This window comes from Misgurnus anguillicaudatus, chromosome 6 (assembly GCF_027580225.2).
Source record: "Misgurnus anguillicaudatus chromosome 6, ASM2758022v2, whole genome shotgun sequence".
NCBI classification, from domain to species: domain Eukaryota; kingdom Metazoa; phylum Chordata; class Actinopteri; order Cypriniformes; family Cobitidae; genus Misgurnus; species Misgurnus anguillicaudatus.
Genome location: NC_073342.2, coordinates 7,688,612 through 7,706,146, shown reverse-complemented (window position 1 = coordinate 7,706,146; position 17,535 = coordinate 7,688,612). Strand labels below are relative to the sequence as shown.

Genomic DNA, 17,535 nt, shown 5'->3' with positions numbered 1-17,535 from the left:
TGACAGCCATTCGAAGGTATCCAATGCAATGAATTCTTATTTGGAGAGAGAAGCTAGAAACAGATCGAAGCCATCAGCAAATGCCATAAATGTAATACCTCAGAGTGAACTCCAGCAGCGGTTGGTACCGCCAGCTAACAACCCATTACCAATTACAAGGATACCACAGAGAGTTAACCAACATCTTGTAACTAGACCTAAAGAGTGGACAAAAGGACAAAGCCATCTTACACTGGAAAGGGAAGCATTAATGCCGACTCGGGAACTTGATACTCAACCAACAGACCTGAGGCAGTCGGAAGACCTTCTTACAGTTATGCAAAGGCAAAATGAAATTACATCAGCCCTTGTCCAACAACAGCGTTTATCATCATTGCCAGTCAGAGATATTCCCTTATTTGATGGAGATCCGCTGCAATATATATCCTTTATGAGAGCATTTGAACAAGGAGTGCAGGAGAAGGCAAGTAACAGTGACTGTCTATACTACCTTGAGCAGTTCACTAGGGGCCAGCCAAGGGAGCTGGTCCGTAGCTGCCTTCACATGACACCCGAGTATGGCTATGCTAAAGCAAAACAGCTGCTACAAGAACATTTTGGCTGTAAGTACAAAATAGCTGCTGCATACATGGAAAGGGCTTTGTCCTGGCCTATTATAAAGACTGAGGATGTCAGTGCTTTGCAGGCTTATTCTCTTTTTCTGCGCGGCTGTTGTAATATGATGGAGGAACTACAGTACATGCAGGAACTAGATATGCCAAGCAACATCAGGGCAGTAGTCGGGAAATTGCCATTTAAGCTCAGAGAGCGATGGAGAACTCTTGCATTTGACATATCAGACACAACCGAACGTAGAGCCTCGTTCGTAGATCTGGTGAAATTGATAGAAAGACAGGTCAGAATCCTATCCGATCCCTTGTATGGCGACATTAGCGACTTAGCATCTGGAATAACTGGATCTAAGGTCATTAATAGACCAAAGTTACATCAAGGAAATAGATTTAGAGGAAACAGTTTTGCTACAACTACTGCACCCATCGAATCAACGGAAAGTGAAAGGGAATGGAGGAATACGCCACAAGAACATGATTCACTAGTGATTCGAGGTTGTGTATATTGCACTCAAGGTCACTCTTTGGAGTATTGTCAACAGTTCAAACAGATGAGACACAAAGACAAGTTGAGTTTTCTCAAGGATAAAGATCTTTGCTTTGGCTGTTTACGCTCCGGGCACAGGAGTCGGAACTGTGAACGGCGTTTGATTTGTAGCACTTGTGGGCAAAGACACCCTACTTTACTTCACATCAATAGGAGAGAGACTGCCAATGTGTCCATTGAGACTTTAAATGAACCAGAGGCTCAAGCGCCAATAGCATCTCCAAAAACATGTGGTCAGACAGGCACTGGAGGAGATCGTTGTTTGCTTCCCATCTTGCCAGTCCAAGTTAAGTCCATTAAAGGAGATAAAATAATTCAAACGTATGCATTTCTTGATCCTGGAAGCTCGGCCACATTTTGTTCAGAGCAGCTTATGCAAAGGCTTAACCTTGCGGGGAGACGTACACATTTTCTCTTACAAACCATGGGGCAAGAAAGAGTGGTACCAGCTTACTCAGTCTCAGGTTTGGAGGTCTCCGGGATCGACAAACACCTCTTTTATAGGCTTCCAGAAACCCTTACACAAGGTAAAATGCCTGTAAATGCAGACAATATATTGACTGAGGGAGATTTGGCGAAGTGGCCATACCTAGCAAAGATTAAAATCCCTAGCATAAAGGCTAACGTGGACCTGCTGATCGGAAGCAATGCGCCTAAAATGCTGGAGCCCTGGGAGGTTGTTAACAGCAGTGGAGATGGGCCATATGCCATGAGGACAGCATTAGGCTGGGTTATTAATGGCCCATTGCAAGGAAACAACAGTTCCAGTGCAGAGTGTATGACAGCCATGGTTAATAGGATTTCTGTGTGTAATTTGGAAGAAATGCTTAACAACCAATATAACCATGACTTCAACGAGAGTGCTACAGAGGAAAAGGGACTATCAAGAGAAGACATCAAATTCATGGAAATTATGGAAAGGTCTTCAATTCTCGAACACGGCCACTATTGCCTGAATTTGCCCTTTAGGAAGAAAGAATTTTCTCTGCCTAACAACTTCTCTGTTGCAAAGCAAAGGGCACTTAGTTTAAGGAGGAAATTTCTGAAAAATGAGCTCTTTTTTCAGGAGTACAGTTCACGTATCAGCGAGATGGTCGACAAAGGATACGCAGAGGAGGTACCTACCCAGCAGCTGAGTGGCAGCAACAGCAACGTGTGGTATATCCCTCACCATGGGGTACACCACCCAAGGAAGAAAACTATACGAGTGGTGTTTGACTGTGCTGCAACATTTAAGGGAACCTCCCTGAATCGAGAACTTTTGCAAGGTCCTAATCTCAATAGTACACTGTTGGGAGTCCTCCTGAGATTTAGACAAGAACCAGTGGCAATCATGGGCGACATACAAGCCATGTTTCATCAAGTCAAGGTCACAAAGGAGGATCGAGACTTTCTGCGCTTTTTGTGGTGGCCAAAGGGAGATCTGACCAAACACGTAACTGAATTTCGTATGACTGTTCATTTGTTCGGCGCTGTATCATCCCCGAGTTGTGCCATCTATGCTCTAAGAAAAACAGCGGATGATAACCAGGCCGACTTTTCAGCAGAGGTGATCCAGACAGTTAAAGAAAACTTTTACGTGGATGATTGTTTAAAGAGTGTGGCGTCCGAGGAAGAGGCCATACTTATGGTCAAACATCTGACTGCCCTCTGCCAAAGAGGAGGGTTTACTTTAACAAAATGGGTCAGCAACAACCGCATTGTATTACAAACGTTGCCAGAGGAACATAGAGCAAAGGATCTGAATGAACTAAATCTAGACATGTACAAACTTCCTCTTGAGCGTGCTCTGGGCCTACAGTGGTGTGCAGAGACAGATTCATTCAACTTTAAAATGGAAATCCATCAAGCGGCGTGCACCAGACGTGGAATGTTGTCAGTGTCCAGTTCAGTGTATGACCCTCTTGGCTTTCTTGCACCTGTTCTTTTGCCTGCTAAGATCATGTTGCAGGAGCTTTGCAGAAGAAACTTTGGATGGGACGACACTGTTCCTTCTGACATACTGAATCAATGGACGAGGTGGATGGCGGAGTTGGATATGCTATCCAAGTTCAAGGTGGAAAGGTGTATTAAACCAAAGGGTTTTGGAAACATCACACATGCCCAACTTCACCACTTTTCAGATGCTAGTGAGACTGGGTATGGGACTGTTACTTATCTCAGGATGCAAAACAATAAAAATAATGTCCATGTGGGATTCCTGATGGGTAAAGCTAGAGTCACACCTTTAAAGGCAATTACCATTCCTCGCTTGGAGCTCACTGCCGCAGTAATTGCTGTCCGTATTGACCTGATGCTTCGAACAGAGTTGCGGATTGCACTGCAAGAATCCGTCTTTTGGACGGATAGTATGTCCGTCCTTAAATACATAAAGAATGAAGACAAGCGTTTCCATACATTTGTGGCAAATAGGGTCTCCTCTATAAGAGAAGCATCAAAACCATCACAGTGGCGATACATTAGTTCCAAGGAAAACCCAGCAGATGACGCATCTAGAGGATTAAGGATTGGAGACTTCATCGGAAACAGCAGGTGGATCGGCGGTCCAGGGTTTCTTTGTAAACCAGAAGAGGACTGGCCAGACACCGTAGTGGATTCTGTGATCGAAGCAAATGATTCTGAGGTTAAAAGGGAAGTTGCTGTGAATGTAGTCAATGTGAGTGATTCCTCTACTGGTACTAATCGTCTTATTGCCCACTTCTCAGATTGGAGGAGACTGAAGGTTGCAGTAGCTTGGTTCCTTAAGTTAAAGGAGATACTTCGGAACAAAAGCTACAAAAGAAGGGCATCTGAGGCTTCTAACACACAAAGACAGCGTGAGATTGTGTCAGAAAGAAGAACTCTGTCGCTAGATGATCTGTGTGAGGCTGAACATGCCATAATTCAATACTGCCAAAATCAAAGATTTATTGAGGAAATTGCCAAATTGTCATCAGAGAATGGTGCCGTGAACAGACAGAGCATCCTTTATAAGTTGGATCCACGCTTGGACGGCCGCCTCCTAAGAGTAGGAGGGCGGTTGACAAAGGGTGCGTTACCAGAAGAAACTAAACATCCACTGATCCTATCCAAAGACCAGCATGTAGCTACACTTATTTTGAAACACATCCACCAACAACTCGGTCATAGTGGCCGTAGTCATGTCTTGTCCACATTGAGGAGACGGTATTGGATTACTGGTGCTAATACAGCTGTGAGGAAAATAATAACGGAATGTTGTTTCTGTAGAAGACACAATGCCAAGATGATGGAACAGAAAATGGCAGATCTGCCAAAGGAAAGGATCCTTCCCAATCATCCACCATTTACCAACGTGGGGGTCGACTACTTCGGACCGATAGATGTGAAAAGAGGACGGGGTACAGTCAAACGCTACGGTGTGATTTTTACCTGTTTGTCCAGCAGAGCGGTCCATTTAGAAGTAGCTAACTCCTTGGATACAGATGCATGTATAAATGTGCTACGGCGATTTATATGCAGGAGGGGTCAAGTTTCCCATATTCAATCGGATAATGGGACCAACTTTATAGGAACAGAGAGAGAACTAAGGGAATCACTGGCAGGTTTAAATCAGGCACGTATCGAAGGAGTGCTACGGCAGAGGGGAATTAAGTGGAGCTTTAATCCTCCAGCAGGGTCACATTTTGGTGGTGTTTGGGAGCGTGTGATCCGCATGGTGAGGAGAATCCTTAACGCAGTGCTTCGACAGCAAAGGCTGGACGATGATGGACTCCATACAGTTATGTGTGAGGCTGAAGCCATCTTAAATGATCGACCCATCACCAAACTGTCTGACGATCCAAACGATCTCGAACCCCTGACTCCGAACCATATTTTGCTCATGAAAGGAAATCCATCTTTACCACCTGGACTGTTTCAGCAACACGATCTGTACAGCAGACGCAGATGGAAACAGGTCCAGTATATCTCTGATCTCTTCTGGAAGAGATGGATACGTGAATATTTACCTTTATTACAGGAACGACAGAAATGGAATCAAAGGAGGAATAATCTTAAAGCTGGAGATATTGTGATCATCATGGACCCTGCTGCCCCACGTGGTTCTTGGCCACTTGGAAGAGTCTTGGAGGCTTTTTGTGATAAAAAGGGGCTTGTGCGATCAGTACGTCTGCAGACAAAGACAAACACTATTGAAAGACCTGTAACAAAACTTTGTCTGCTGCAAGAATCATAGATCGGCCCTTAAAGCTTCATTGTTTGAGCACTTGTTTAAAGCCTGTGGTGTGCTTATGTGTGAGGTAAATTTTGTATATTGTGATCTCCCCTGTATGGCTCCTTCCTTGTTATGTAACAGAATTGTTTGTCTGTTAGTCATCACAATTAGGGGCCAGGATGTAGGAGCCATCTGGTCTTATGTTTTATTGTTTGTTTTTAATTGGGACAATAGGTGTCGCTCTAACCTAACTGGGTTCACGAAATATAGGTAGGAACGCTCATGTGGTTACCAGGTGTTGCTTGACGGAGGGGGAGCACACATAGCTTTTTGACCGCTTTGATGTTTTACCCAAAGTGTGTTATACTGGGAAACCTCGTCACCTAGTGTATGTTTGGACATCATTAACGGATGTATGTGTACCTTTATGGATTATTGCAACAATGATGAGAATAAAGTATTAATCGTGAATAAACTCTGAATTTCTCTTCGTTTGAATGGACAACAAATGCGCGTCAACAAAGTGCCCAGTCTAGCAAGCACCGCGGGGCTGTAAGTAAAGATTTAGCCCCTACAGTTAGTTTAAATGTACTTACATTAAACAACTATACATCATTAAAAAGTGTTTTGATTTAAGATTTAGTTTTTGACCTTTATTTTAATCTGAGAATCCTAGTAACAGTAATTTCTTCATTTTTGTCAGGCGTTATGAAAATGAAAAACGGTACATACCTTTAATTTGAAATATACCCCATCAGCCGCACTCATTGATAAAAATACTCCTCCGTGATCGTCATGAAAGCACTCGATAAAACAACATCTATCGGGGCTTTTAATTTAAAGTATGCATATTTGGAGAAATATTACTTCAATTTTATATGTTTACTTCAAATTTCTGCAGTGGGGGTAATATTTCACCCATTTTTATTCAAAACATGGCGATATGAGCAAGCTGGAGTCCTGTAAGCATTCACACTAAGTTTGTTTCATTCATACGTGAAGCCGGAGGGCGCTAAAGTCTGAAACTCTTTCATAAACTTTCATAGAAAGAATAAGACATCATAGCTCAGCTCAGCAGCAGCTGTCAGTCAGACGTGAACTTGAACAGTGACCTGCAACGAGCGATCGCTGTTTTTATAATAACATGCAAATAAAGATGTTTTGATGTTTTAAAACCATGGAGACAATAAACACGATTAAGATTATATATGGTTTGTCTGTATTTTTAACGCTATGTCTGTTATTTTCATAACAGTACTGTATATTATAATGCTATGCTAAGCTAACAGCATAAATAACATAAAATTGTTTATTTTCGGTCTTATTTTATGATCCAAAGCCACATCAGATCACGCATGATTGTTTAAGCACTCGACTTTTGATGTTATAATGTGAGTTTTATTATAAATGCTTTTATTTGTAGTGTTTTGATGGTATGCTAAGCTAACGTACTAGCTGTTCTGTAAACATCTGCTGTCTGGAGATATGAGATATGTGTTTCTAGGAATAATTTTGACTGGTAAAGCTTCTTTAAGGTAAGTTTCTTTTTGTAAGAAAGGACTTTAATAAAAAGAAAGTGAATTGAGACAAAAGGAGGAAATAAAACACTAAATAGAAATTATGAGCAATTATTAATAATAATAATAATAAAATAAACATTTAGACAGCCATATCCCGGATTAAAAGTTGTTAATGACTCATCCGGATGCTTATTTAATGAGTCTGTTTAAAACACGGAGGAAGGACAATAAACTGAAAGGATGTTGTGAGATATAAATAAACAAACATTAGCTTAGCATTTTTGCTGTTTTCTCTAAATAAATTTACATGACATGGGTCTAAAAAACATTTCATAAAATACAGAGTTTTAGAGGTATCATCTTCAGATTTAAAACAGAACATGGTCAGACCTGTGGCTTTAACTGCAGAGCATTTCTAGATTGCTCCAAGGCCAATTTCATTTAGATTTTCATAACAATATTTCATACATGTTTGGTGGAGTTTATAAAAAAGTATAATTTAAGCTCTCTATAACATCTTTTTTCATTATGACAGTAACTAATGTTCACCTCTTAATAAACTTCCAAGTGTCTGCTTTCAAATGAGACCAAACTTATGCTTTTAGTGCAAAGACTTCATAAACTGTATCTATTTTAGTTTGGCTATGACAGTTTTTGTGGGGGGGTTCGGAAAATGGAATGAGGGCTAACAGGTTAGAGCCACTTCAATAGACCCTTTTACAGCCCACGGGATCAAATAGCCTGCGTGCGCATTTTGGCAACGGTAGTGATGTTATTTCCCAGTGGTTCTAACGTGTAAGCAACTCAGAAAGTTTATTAAAATGATTTCCCCACATCAAAACGTCTGGTTGTAGCATTTGGTTGCACTAATATAATATACGTTTAGTATTTGGCCATCTTCTAACGTCTTCTATCCACTCCACTATAGTACACAGATCTGGTAACTGTGTAGAAGATAAGTCAACTTTTTAAACTAACTTTCTCTGTCTGTGTTGCTTCACTGCTGATTCTTGCCATGCTTCCGTTGCCAAACTGCGTGCTCATACGTTGCCACGTCATCATTGTGTACAAACAGTAAAAGGGTCACTCACTCACTCTTTCGCAAACTTCTCTGTTTTCAAGTATTGTAATTTTATTCATTTTACTCTCTCTCTCACTGTCCAAAACACTTAGCCTATGCCTCTTTGTCTGACCAATGTAGTATTGTTAAAATGGCTGCTGAGCAAGACAGAGGGAGAGCAGAGGGTGTTATTTTCATAGCAGACATGCTCAAATCAAGGTGAGTATATTTGTTGAGATTGTGTTCTTGCAGTATTGTGATAATTCTAAAGTGTGTGATTTAGAGTTTAATAATTGTGTGAACTGCTCAAGAGTTCGCTGTATTTCAGTATTACCATACAAGGCACACTTTCTTTTATGCAAGGCAAAGGAACCCAAGGGCAAAGCAACAGCCATTAAAGGGAGTACATTTAATGTCCGATAGGTGGAGAAAATGCTGAAGGACGTCCACTACTAAAAAGCAGCAGAAGTGAAGAGATACAAAGCTTCAGCTACAGGTATCCATGTTCTACCAGATTATTTGTGATTTGTCAGCCTCATTTTTTCTAAACTATATTACTGTGCCCATTGTTAATGCTTTCTCACAAATTATTGAACTTCTGTTTTCAGTCCGTTTATTGCCTACAGTGAGACCTGCACATTTCTGCACTTGTGATCATGCAAACATCCAGTGTAGAGCACTTCACCTGCCCGGCATGTACACCCAACAATGCTCACTCTTTGTGCAGATGGCAACAGAAAAACCTCAGACCATTACTGCAGATGAGACCTTTCCTTTCTGTCATGCATGCCAAGGCTCATTCAACCAAGTGTCAGGTAATGCATATTCTTTATCGTACCATTTGAAACTGTATTTGTATTACTTATTAATACACTGTAACTGTTTATGGTTGTAATATAGGTGTCACACATTTGTTAGATAATCTGGCAAAAATCAGGAAGGTGCTGGTACAACTGCAGTTGAGGAGGTCGAAATGGTCAACAGCTATCTGTCTCGTTGTGGCCTCACAACCAAGTATCTAATTGATGCCTATTTATAATATTTTAGGAAACCTGTCTTTATTTTTTCACTTTTTTATTCTTTCTGTCTAGTACTTTGAGATTGCATAAGAGTAAGCTGTAACTGTTCAAAGTACATAAAAAATTGGCATGTAGTTCTCTCAAAAATTTTAAACTCAATTGTCAGTTTCTGGATTAATTGAAATACGACAAGCATTAATGGGACCTTTCTTCCTTCATTACATACATGTCTTGTTAATAGCCAGGAATGACATGCTAACTGTCCATGCTATTGGGTGGAACCAACGGAAGCAAGAAGGCCTTCAGCATTATCCAGCAGATACATCAAGGTCTTATATTATGACTGAGTTATTTAGACACAAAGATTTTTCTCACTTTTAAAGATTGCAAGGACAAACATATTTTTATGGCATTCTTTCAGAGACGGGAACATTTGAGCAGTGAACTGGGGTGTCCTGAGAACATTGTGAATCAGTGGGTACAAGATGTCAGACAAAAGGCTACTGATGGTAATGTATTTTATGGACATTATTGAAATTGGTTTACAATATTGCAGTGTGATAATCAATTTTGTAACTGAGAATCTTTGCCATGTATAAGTATTTAAGTAAAGGTATATCCTGTTTTAATCGCAATAAACTTGTGTCCTTGTAAACTCCTTTGAGACATTAATTTGATTTGGGACATGTACAGCCTAAAAGACATCATAATCCTTTACTTGTATTATTATTTTTTTTTTTTTGCTTTAGGATTTGGTAGGTACCAGATGTGATGACCTACATAACCTTCAGAAATGAATTGAACAAATGTTTCTTAGTCTTCATCGAAAAGCCAGCCTTTGTAATCCTACCCAGTCTCACAAAGTTTCGTGATATAGTCACGTATTTTTTTGATTCTTTTTTCGTGCTATTATCACGAAATTTCGTGTTTTTTCGTAGTCGTATAACGAATTCCTGTTTTCGTGTGATTATCACGTATTGGTTACTCGACTGTTTTTTCCTATTTTTAAACCATTGTCGCTTCGGTTTAGGGTTAGATTTGGTGCTTGCATTAGAATGTCACTTAATATATTGATCTATACTATTTTTCCTGATTTATTTTTTTATATGTCGCCTGGCGTTAGGGTTAGAGTTGGGTTTGGTTAGGGATGTCATTTTATGTAAATCTAACCCTAAACCGAAGCGACAATGGTAAGAAAATAGGACAAAACAGTCGAGTAACCAATACGTGATAATCACACGAAAACAGGAATTCGTTATACGACTACGAAAAAACACGAAATTTCGTGATAATAACTGGTATGTTGATAACTCATCTAAAACATTTAGTCATTTTTGTTGATTGCAGTTATACCAGGGGTATGTTGAATGCTGTATTCTGATTGGCTGAGAAATGTTCTGTGGGTATGCATTAATTTCTGATAACTGCACACCTAGCTTGTCAAATGTCTTAAAAATAGGCACCAGAGCAATGTTTGTGGTAACTGTGGTATAAGAGGAATAATTGACTCCAGTCCTTTGAATTATTTGAAAATAATGCACACCCGCGGAGCATCCAGTTTGCGTCGTGCCTCATTGCACCAAATGTGCTTTTGCACCAAAAGTGCTTTTGAGAGAAACAACAGATAAAGAACAAACATAATATTTTTTGTCTGTACTTTTAAATTATTGAATGACACAATTAAAATATTCATTTTAATTTTACTGCTACTCTGAAGATTTAGTCCATTATTTTTCATTAGGGTGATGTTGAAACTAGGTCTTCAGCAGGCTTACACCACATGTGATATAAGGAGAATTATTTAAAGGCTCATAAGCAGCATAAGAAGTTGTTCTTATATAGATATAAAGATAAAGGGAGACAATCTTTACTGTGTGAGTGTTTCTTTTTAACCTCTCATAGCCGACTTTCTGAATCAAATATTTTGCACCCTGCACCAGATTATGGGCTGTACATGCACTGCTTTTGTTTTGCTTGCTTTTCAGAATATACCAGTCAAAATTGTGTTTAAGATGTTGTTATTTGTGTGACTTCAGAATCCAGCAACACCCTCACCAAGAAGATTTTTTTTGATGTATACATGTCAAAAGTGCACCTTCAAGAAGCAAAGATCATTGTGATGAGGGAGATGAGACACCACTGCACCGCACCTATCTCAGAAGCCTGGCTAGGAACATCAGGAAAATGATATCAGAAATGTCTTCAGGCAAAAACAGTGGTAAGAGGCTACCTTTTATTACCATCTTGCAATGATGCATGCCATTGGTTTCTATAAATAAGGTTTACAAAAGTCTCAAGACACATGTTAGTTTCACATTCTGAAATCAAGTTCCTTTGTCATTTGGTGATAAAAATCACAGATAATCTAGATGATTAGACACACTGAATAGCAAATACGACAATAAAACCCCACTCATTTTTAGATCCTGAAGTGTTACGTTATAGTTTTCTTGTGGTTGGATCTTAATGATCTGTAGTTCTTTACATAGAATAGAAACAAAGAAAATCAAGACACAATGAAAGCATGGCAATTGTTGTATATAGTTTAGAAAGGAGTACATGGAGGTATTTAAATTTATTTCCTAATAGTATAATGTAATTAGTAATACTAATGTGAAATCTTTAGGAATATAATTGGACCTTCATAATGAAAGCAGTATTAACATAATGTACAAAATAAGCCTCAAGTAAAACCTCTAAGTATTTTCATGCATCCCTTCAATTTTTTCCTTTTAGGCAGTTTAAGAGTGTCATCGCTGGCTACTGTGTCGTCTTCAGAAAAGGCTTGCAGATGTAGAGAAGAAGTTCCAAGTTTGCTCAAGTTACAGCCAGGCTTTGGGACAGTGTTCTTCACTCCCAACCCTGGAGAGCCGGTGTCCTGCAGACTTTAGCTCCAACCTTAATCGAACACACCTGAAAGCTAATCAATGTCTTCATGATCTCTAGAAAATCACAGGTACGTGTGTTTGATTAAGGTTGGAGCTAAGCTCTGCAGGACACCGGCTCTCCAGGATAGAGAGTGAAGAACGGAGGGGTTACTTGACTGTAACCTTGTTCCCTGAAAAAGCGGAACGAGATGCTGCGCTGCTAAGCGCTATGGGGAAACGTCTTTATCGTTGACCAGCTGAATATAGTGTGCAAACACGTCAATGAAATTGACCCGGAGGTATATAGCCTCGGTTGATGACGACATCACAGCGCACCCAATGCGAGGCTATAAAATAGATGAGCAACAGCTGTGTCATCAGATCTTTTGTTTGAAGACCAGTCCTGGTACATTTACTGTACGGCAAGACAGCGCAGCATCTCGTTCCGCTTTTTCAGGGAACAAGGTTACAGTCAAGTAACCCCTCCGTTCCCTATCAAAAGCTTTACTCGATGCTGCGCTGCTAAGCGCTATGGGGAACGACAATACCCACGCTGCCGTGCTTGGAGATGTCTGGACCCCTTACGGATGTGTAAGTGTGTGCACAAGGACCGCAAAGAAATCTCAGACATAAACAACCAAGCTAAAATTAGTGGATGTGTGCGGAAAGGATGCTCCTGCCGCCTCACAAACATCTATAAGAAGGCACCCCTTCCTAATAAATAGCAGTGGGGAATACCCCTTTATGGAAAAATGGTTTAGACAGCAGCTTGAGATGTTGACTCGAGGATATGAGACCCTGGAGTGACATGAGCATCCAAGCTATAAAATGTTATGAATGTATGCAGAGAGGACCAGCCCGCCGCATCACAAACGCTCTGTAAGGAGGCACCCCTTACTAAAAGTAGCAGTGGGGGATACCCCTTTTATGGACAAATGGCATAGACATCAGCTTGAGATGTTGACTCGAGGACAGGAGATCCTGGAGTGACATGAGCATCCAAGCTATAAAATCTTATGAATGTATGCGAAGAGGACCAGCCTGCCGCATCACAAACGCTCTGCAAGGAGGCCCCTTTTACTGAAGCAGTAGAAGAGGCTACTCCCCTGGTGGAGTGAGCTCTCAGACCTGCTGGCGAGACTTGACAGCGCGCCTCAAAGGCAAGAGCAATGGCATCCCTAACCCAATGTGATATGGACTGCCTGGTGGCCGCAGCACCTCTGTTGCGGCCCCCAAAACAGACAAACAACTGCTCTGACTTACGCCACTGGCTAGTGCGGTGGACATAAGTCTGAAGAGCACGGACTGGACACAATCTGTGGTATAACTCCTGCTTCGGCGTGGTGAACGGCGGAGGGCAGAAAGTCTCAAGAATGACCGGATGTGCAGTCGAAAAGGGAACCTTACGCAGGTAATCAAGATAAGGATGTAAAATCAACTTCACCATTCCTGGGGCAAAATCTAGACAGGATGGCGAGATCGCCAGAGCCTGCATATCCCCAATTCTTTTTAAAGAAGTTAACGCCATTAGAACAACCATCTTTAGTGTCAGAAGTCTACCAGACGCTGACTCTAGAGGTTCAAAAGGATGTCTGAAACAGACCCTCAAGGACTATAGCTAGGTCCCACGAAGGAATCTTAGTTCTTGCTGTAGGCCTCAATCGTTGGATGCCTCCCGAGCGGCGCCCCGTCCACCAAAGCGTGGCAAGCCGAAAAAGCGGCCACATAAAACCTGAGAGTGGATGGGCATAAGCTGCTGACAGCTTTTCCTGCAGAAAACTCAGAACTGTAGCAAACTGGCAGTTAACAGGATCTGCATTATGTGTCATGCACCATGCTTCAAAGACACCCTATTTAAAGGCATAATTCTTTCTAGTGGAAGGAGCCCTAGCACTCAAAATAGTGTCAGTAACATCAGGCGACAAACCTGTGTCCCTCAGTTGGTACCCTTAGGAGCCAAACATGGAGATTCCACAGGTCGGGCCTGAGATGCATTATCATGAGACAGAACGCCCCTCCTCTCCGGACTTGCCCATGGCGAGCCGTTGAGGAGAGATATTATCCCTATAAAAACCATACTCTGTTCAGCCAACGGTTGCTATCAGAAAGAGGCAAGAGCCTTGCTGGCGAACTCTGGCTAGAACCTGCGGGAGCAGCGCCACTGGAGGAAACGCATAAAGGCGTTTGTCCGGCCATGTGTGCGCCATTGCGTCCAGACCCAGGGGGGCTGGGGAACTCAGAGAGAAGTAAAGGAGACATTGCGCTATCTGAAAAGAGGCCAAGAGGTCCACTTTCTCTCTGTAAAATCAGGTCCATATCTGAGACACTATGTCTGGGTGGGGTTTCCAATCCCCAGTCGATAATGTCTGCCTGGACAGTAAATCTGCTCCTACATATAGGTTTTCTGGAATGTACACTGTTCTGAGTGACAGGAACTTGTCCTGAGCCCAGAGAAAAATCTGCCTCGCTATCTTGTTCAGATTGCGCGAGCGCCGACCTCCCTGGTGACTTAAGTATGAGACTGTCGCTGTGTTGTCCATCCGCACTAGGACATGACAGCTTCTCATTTGGCGGAGAAAATATTTCAGGGCCAGAAATACAGCCGTCAGCTCTAGGCAAGTGATGTGCCAACCGAGCTGATGACCCTCCCATTCCCCTTGAGCTGGACGACCATCTAAGGTCGCACCCCAGCCCGTCAGGGAGGCGTCTGTCATTACCAGTTTGCGATGACAAGTCGCTCATAGCGTGGGACCCAAGGCAACAGTTAGTGTATGAAGCCCGTGGCGCATCACTTTAATCAGCCTTTGAGGGTTGGCCCTTGGATGAAACCCTCCGGCTCTGAAACGGCGTCATATGCAACAGCCCCAAAGGAATCACAGTGGATGCTGATGCCATAAACCCTAATATCCTCTGATATTATTTCACAGTAAGATCCTGGCCTAGCCTGACTCTGCTCAGGGTATGCTGAATGGCCTCGATTCGTGCGGGAGACAAATGTGCCCGCATCGTAATCGAATCCCAGACTATCCCTAAATAAGTCATTCTCTGGGCATGAGAAAGAACGCTTTTCTTGGCGTTGAGTCTCAACCCTAGAAAAAGTAGATGTGCTAACACAATGTTTTTGTGTTGGAGCGCCACCTATCGCGATTTTGCTAGTATTAGCCAATCATCCATGTAATTTAAAATGCGGATGCCCCGGAGTCTCAATGGAGCCAGTGCTGCATCCATACATTTTGTGTGTGTGCGGGGGTGATAAAGCTAGGCAGACTGTAAGAACCAAGAAGTATCTGCTGTAAAAGCCTGACCTTCTCTCTGGAAGGGGAACATGTTCTATGGCCCCTTTCATCAGTAGAGTTTGTATTTCTTGCAACAGTACGTGCGTTCGTTCCGGTCTCACGGAAGTGAATATCACGCCATCGAAGTGCGGAGGACGACGAATAAATTGGATTATGTATCCTAAGTGTACTGTGCTTATCACCCAAGCAGAAACGGCTGGCAGTAGTTTCCACGCTGCCAGACTCTCTGATAATGGTATTAATTTTATTATTTCCTCTTAGGGGAATGCTAAAAACCCTGCACGGGGGGCCTTTAACATTGAAGACAGAGGGCCTTTAACATTATGCTGGAAACCCCCCCCCCCCCCCCCCGCATGCCCAGAGGCGGCGGAGGTGGAGAGGCTTCGTAAAGGCAACGGGACGGAGCGATCTGATGTAACATGATATGCCCCGCCCGCCGGCGAGCCCTACTGTAAAGAGTGGAATATTCCCTCATGCTTTTAACTTCAGTGAATTTCGTGACAACGGAGTCAATCGTGTCACCAAATAAACCCAATGGGGAAACAGGGGCATTTAAAAGAAAAGTTTTATCCTTCTCATTTATGCCTGACAGATTTAGCCATAAGTGCCTCTCTGTGTTAACCAGAGCAGACATAGTACGGCCGATAGCGCGAGCCGTTTATTTAATGACACGAAGAGACAGATCTGTAGTCATACGCAACTCGTCAAATGTCTCGTCTATCGTCTCGCCTGCACTCAAATCCTTTAACAGATCAGCCTGGTATGCCTGTAATATTGCCATAGTATGCAGCGCAGCACCAGCCTGACCTGCGGCTTGATAAGCTTTGCCCATGAGAGCTGAAGTTATTTACACGGTTTCGTGGGCAGGGTAGGCTTCTTTAATGAGGATGCCGAGCCAGGTGAGAGATAATTCGCGTGCGTCTCTTCCACCTGTGGCATTTCGGTATATCCGCGCGTCTTCGTACCCACGATAGTCATAAATTGACGCCGTGGGCATGAAGCACGCAATGAGTATGGTCTTTCCCATGATTTATTTAATTCACCATGGAGATCCTCAAAGAAAGAGAGGCTCATGTTTCGTCCTCTCCCTTTGTCACTATAGAAACCTATCCGCTAGTTTGCTTTGTTTGGGGTTCTCTGGCTCGCGAGGCCAATCAATTTGCAACCTGGCGCGTGTTACCACCTCGAGAAGCTCCTCGACCGACTTTCATCGCGCGAGAAACGCTCGGAGGCTGGTTTATGAAACTCCGCAGAACCGAGAGAGATATCATCAACGTCATTATTATAATTACCCCCACATAACCCGAAGAAACACCGGAGTGCGCTTCGGAATCACGCAAAGAAATATAACTTAATTTAAGGTTGCGGTCAGAAACAATCACGGCGAGCACGAATCATTTATATTGTGAATGATTCACAATGCTCGCACTCATCAGACTGTACAAAGCCATGACCGCATGCTCCTCCCCAAACACACAAAACAGTTAAGTGTGTGTGTCGTCCTTCGCCATAAAGCAAAAACAAACACGACTTAGACTGCTCGTGACTCTTCTTACTCATATTTTCCTTTAACTTAAACTCCTTTAAAATCGGAAAGAGAGAACGTCTGCACTCTATCTTGTTGGAATCTAACTCCTAACAAAGATCTCAAGTGAAGTTCAAAAGGTAAGAGAGAGATTTGCATTTCAGTGTAGCACACACTCATTCAGAGTTGGTCTGAAAATAAAAAGACCTGATGACACAGCTGTTGCTCATCTATTTTATAGCCTCGCATTGGGTGCGCTGTGATGTCGTCATCAACCGAGGCTATATACCTCCGGGTCAATTTCATTGACGTGTTTGCACACTATATTCAGCTGGTCAACGATAAAGACGTTTCCCCATAGCGCTTAGCAGCGCAGCATCGAGTAAAGCTTTTGATAGGGAACACCCAGCAAGCAATTTTGCGGCTAATAGACGTCTAGTAGCCGTCTAAACACCCCCCTGACGTCTAGGCTAAAACAAGGCTAATTTTGGGCTGTCAGTGAAAATCTAGTAGACGTCTATCATAGCCCAAGAATAGACTAGTCATCAAATAGACGGCTACTAAACGTCTACATATATACGTCTAATAGACGGTGAATGTGGGTCTAGGCTAATAAAAGGCTAATTTTGGGCTGTCAGTGAAAATCTAGTAGACGTCTATCATAGCCCAAGAATAGACTAGCCGTTAAATAGACGGCTATTAAATGACTACACGTGTGTGTCTAATAAACAACAAAAGAATGGCTAAAGAATTCTTTTTAATCCATTAAAAATGGTTCTCATAAACATGTAATCATGCAATTTATTACAAGAAATATTGTTAATACAATAGAAATTCAGATAAGACAAAATGAAGAAAAACTACTTTTAACAAAAAGAATAAAAACAGTAACAAAATAAAAGCATAAATAACAAAA

The 17,535-nt window shown here is 42.1% G+C and overlaps 1 protein-coding gene and 1 long non-coding RNA gene across 2 annotated transcripts in view; both read left to right on the top strand.

Annotated features, from left to right (window-relative positions):
* LOC129434453 (immunoglobulin kappa light chain-like) overlaps positions 1-17,535 on the top strand; it is a 112,775-nt gene that overhangs the window by 18,654 nt on the left and 76,586 nt on the right. The window lies entirely within an intron of this gene.
* Positions 8,278-9,255, top strand: LOC141364262 (uncharacterized). The gene is made up of 3 exons (XR_012369940.1): positions 8,278-8,408; positions 8,521-8,727; positions 8,813-9,255. It is a non-coding gene; the product is annotated as an uncharacterized lncRNA (long non-coding RNA).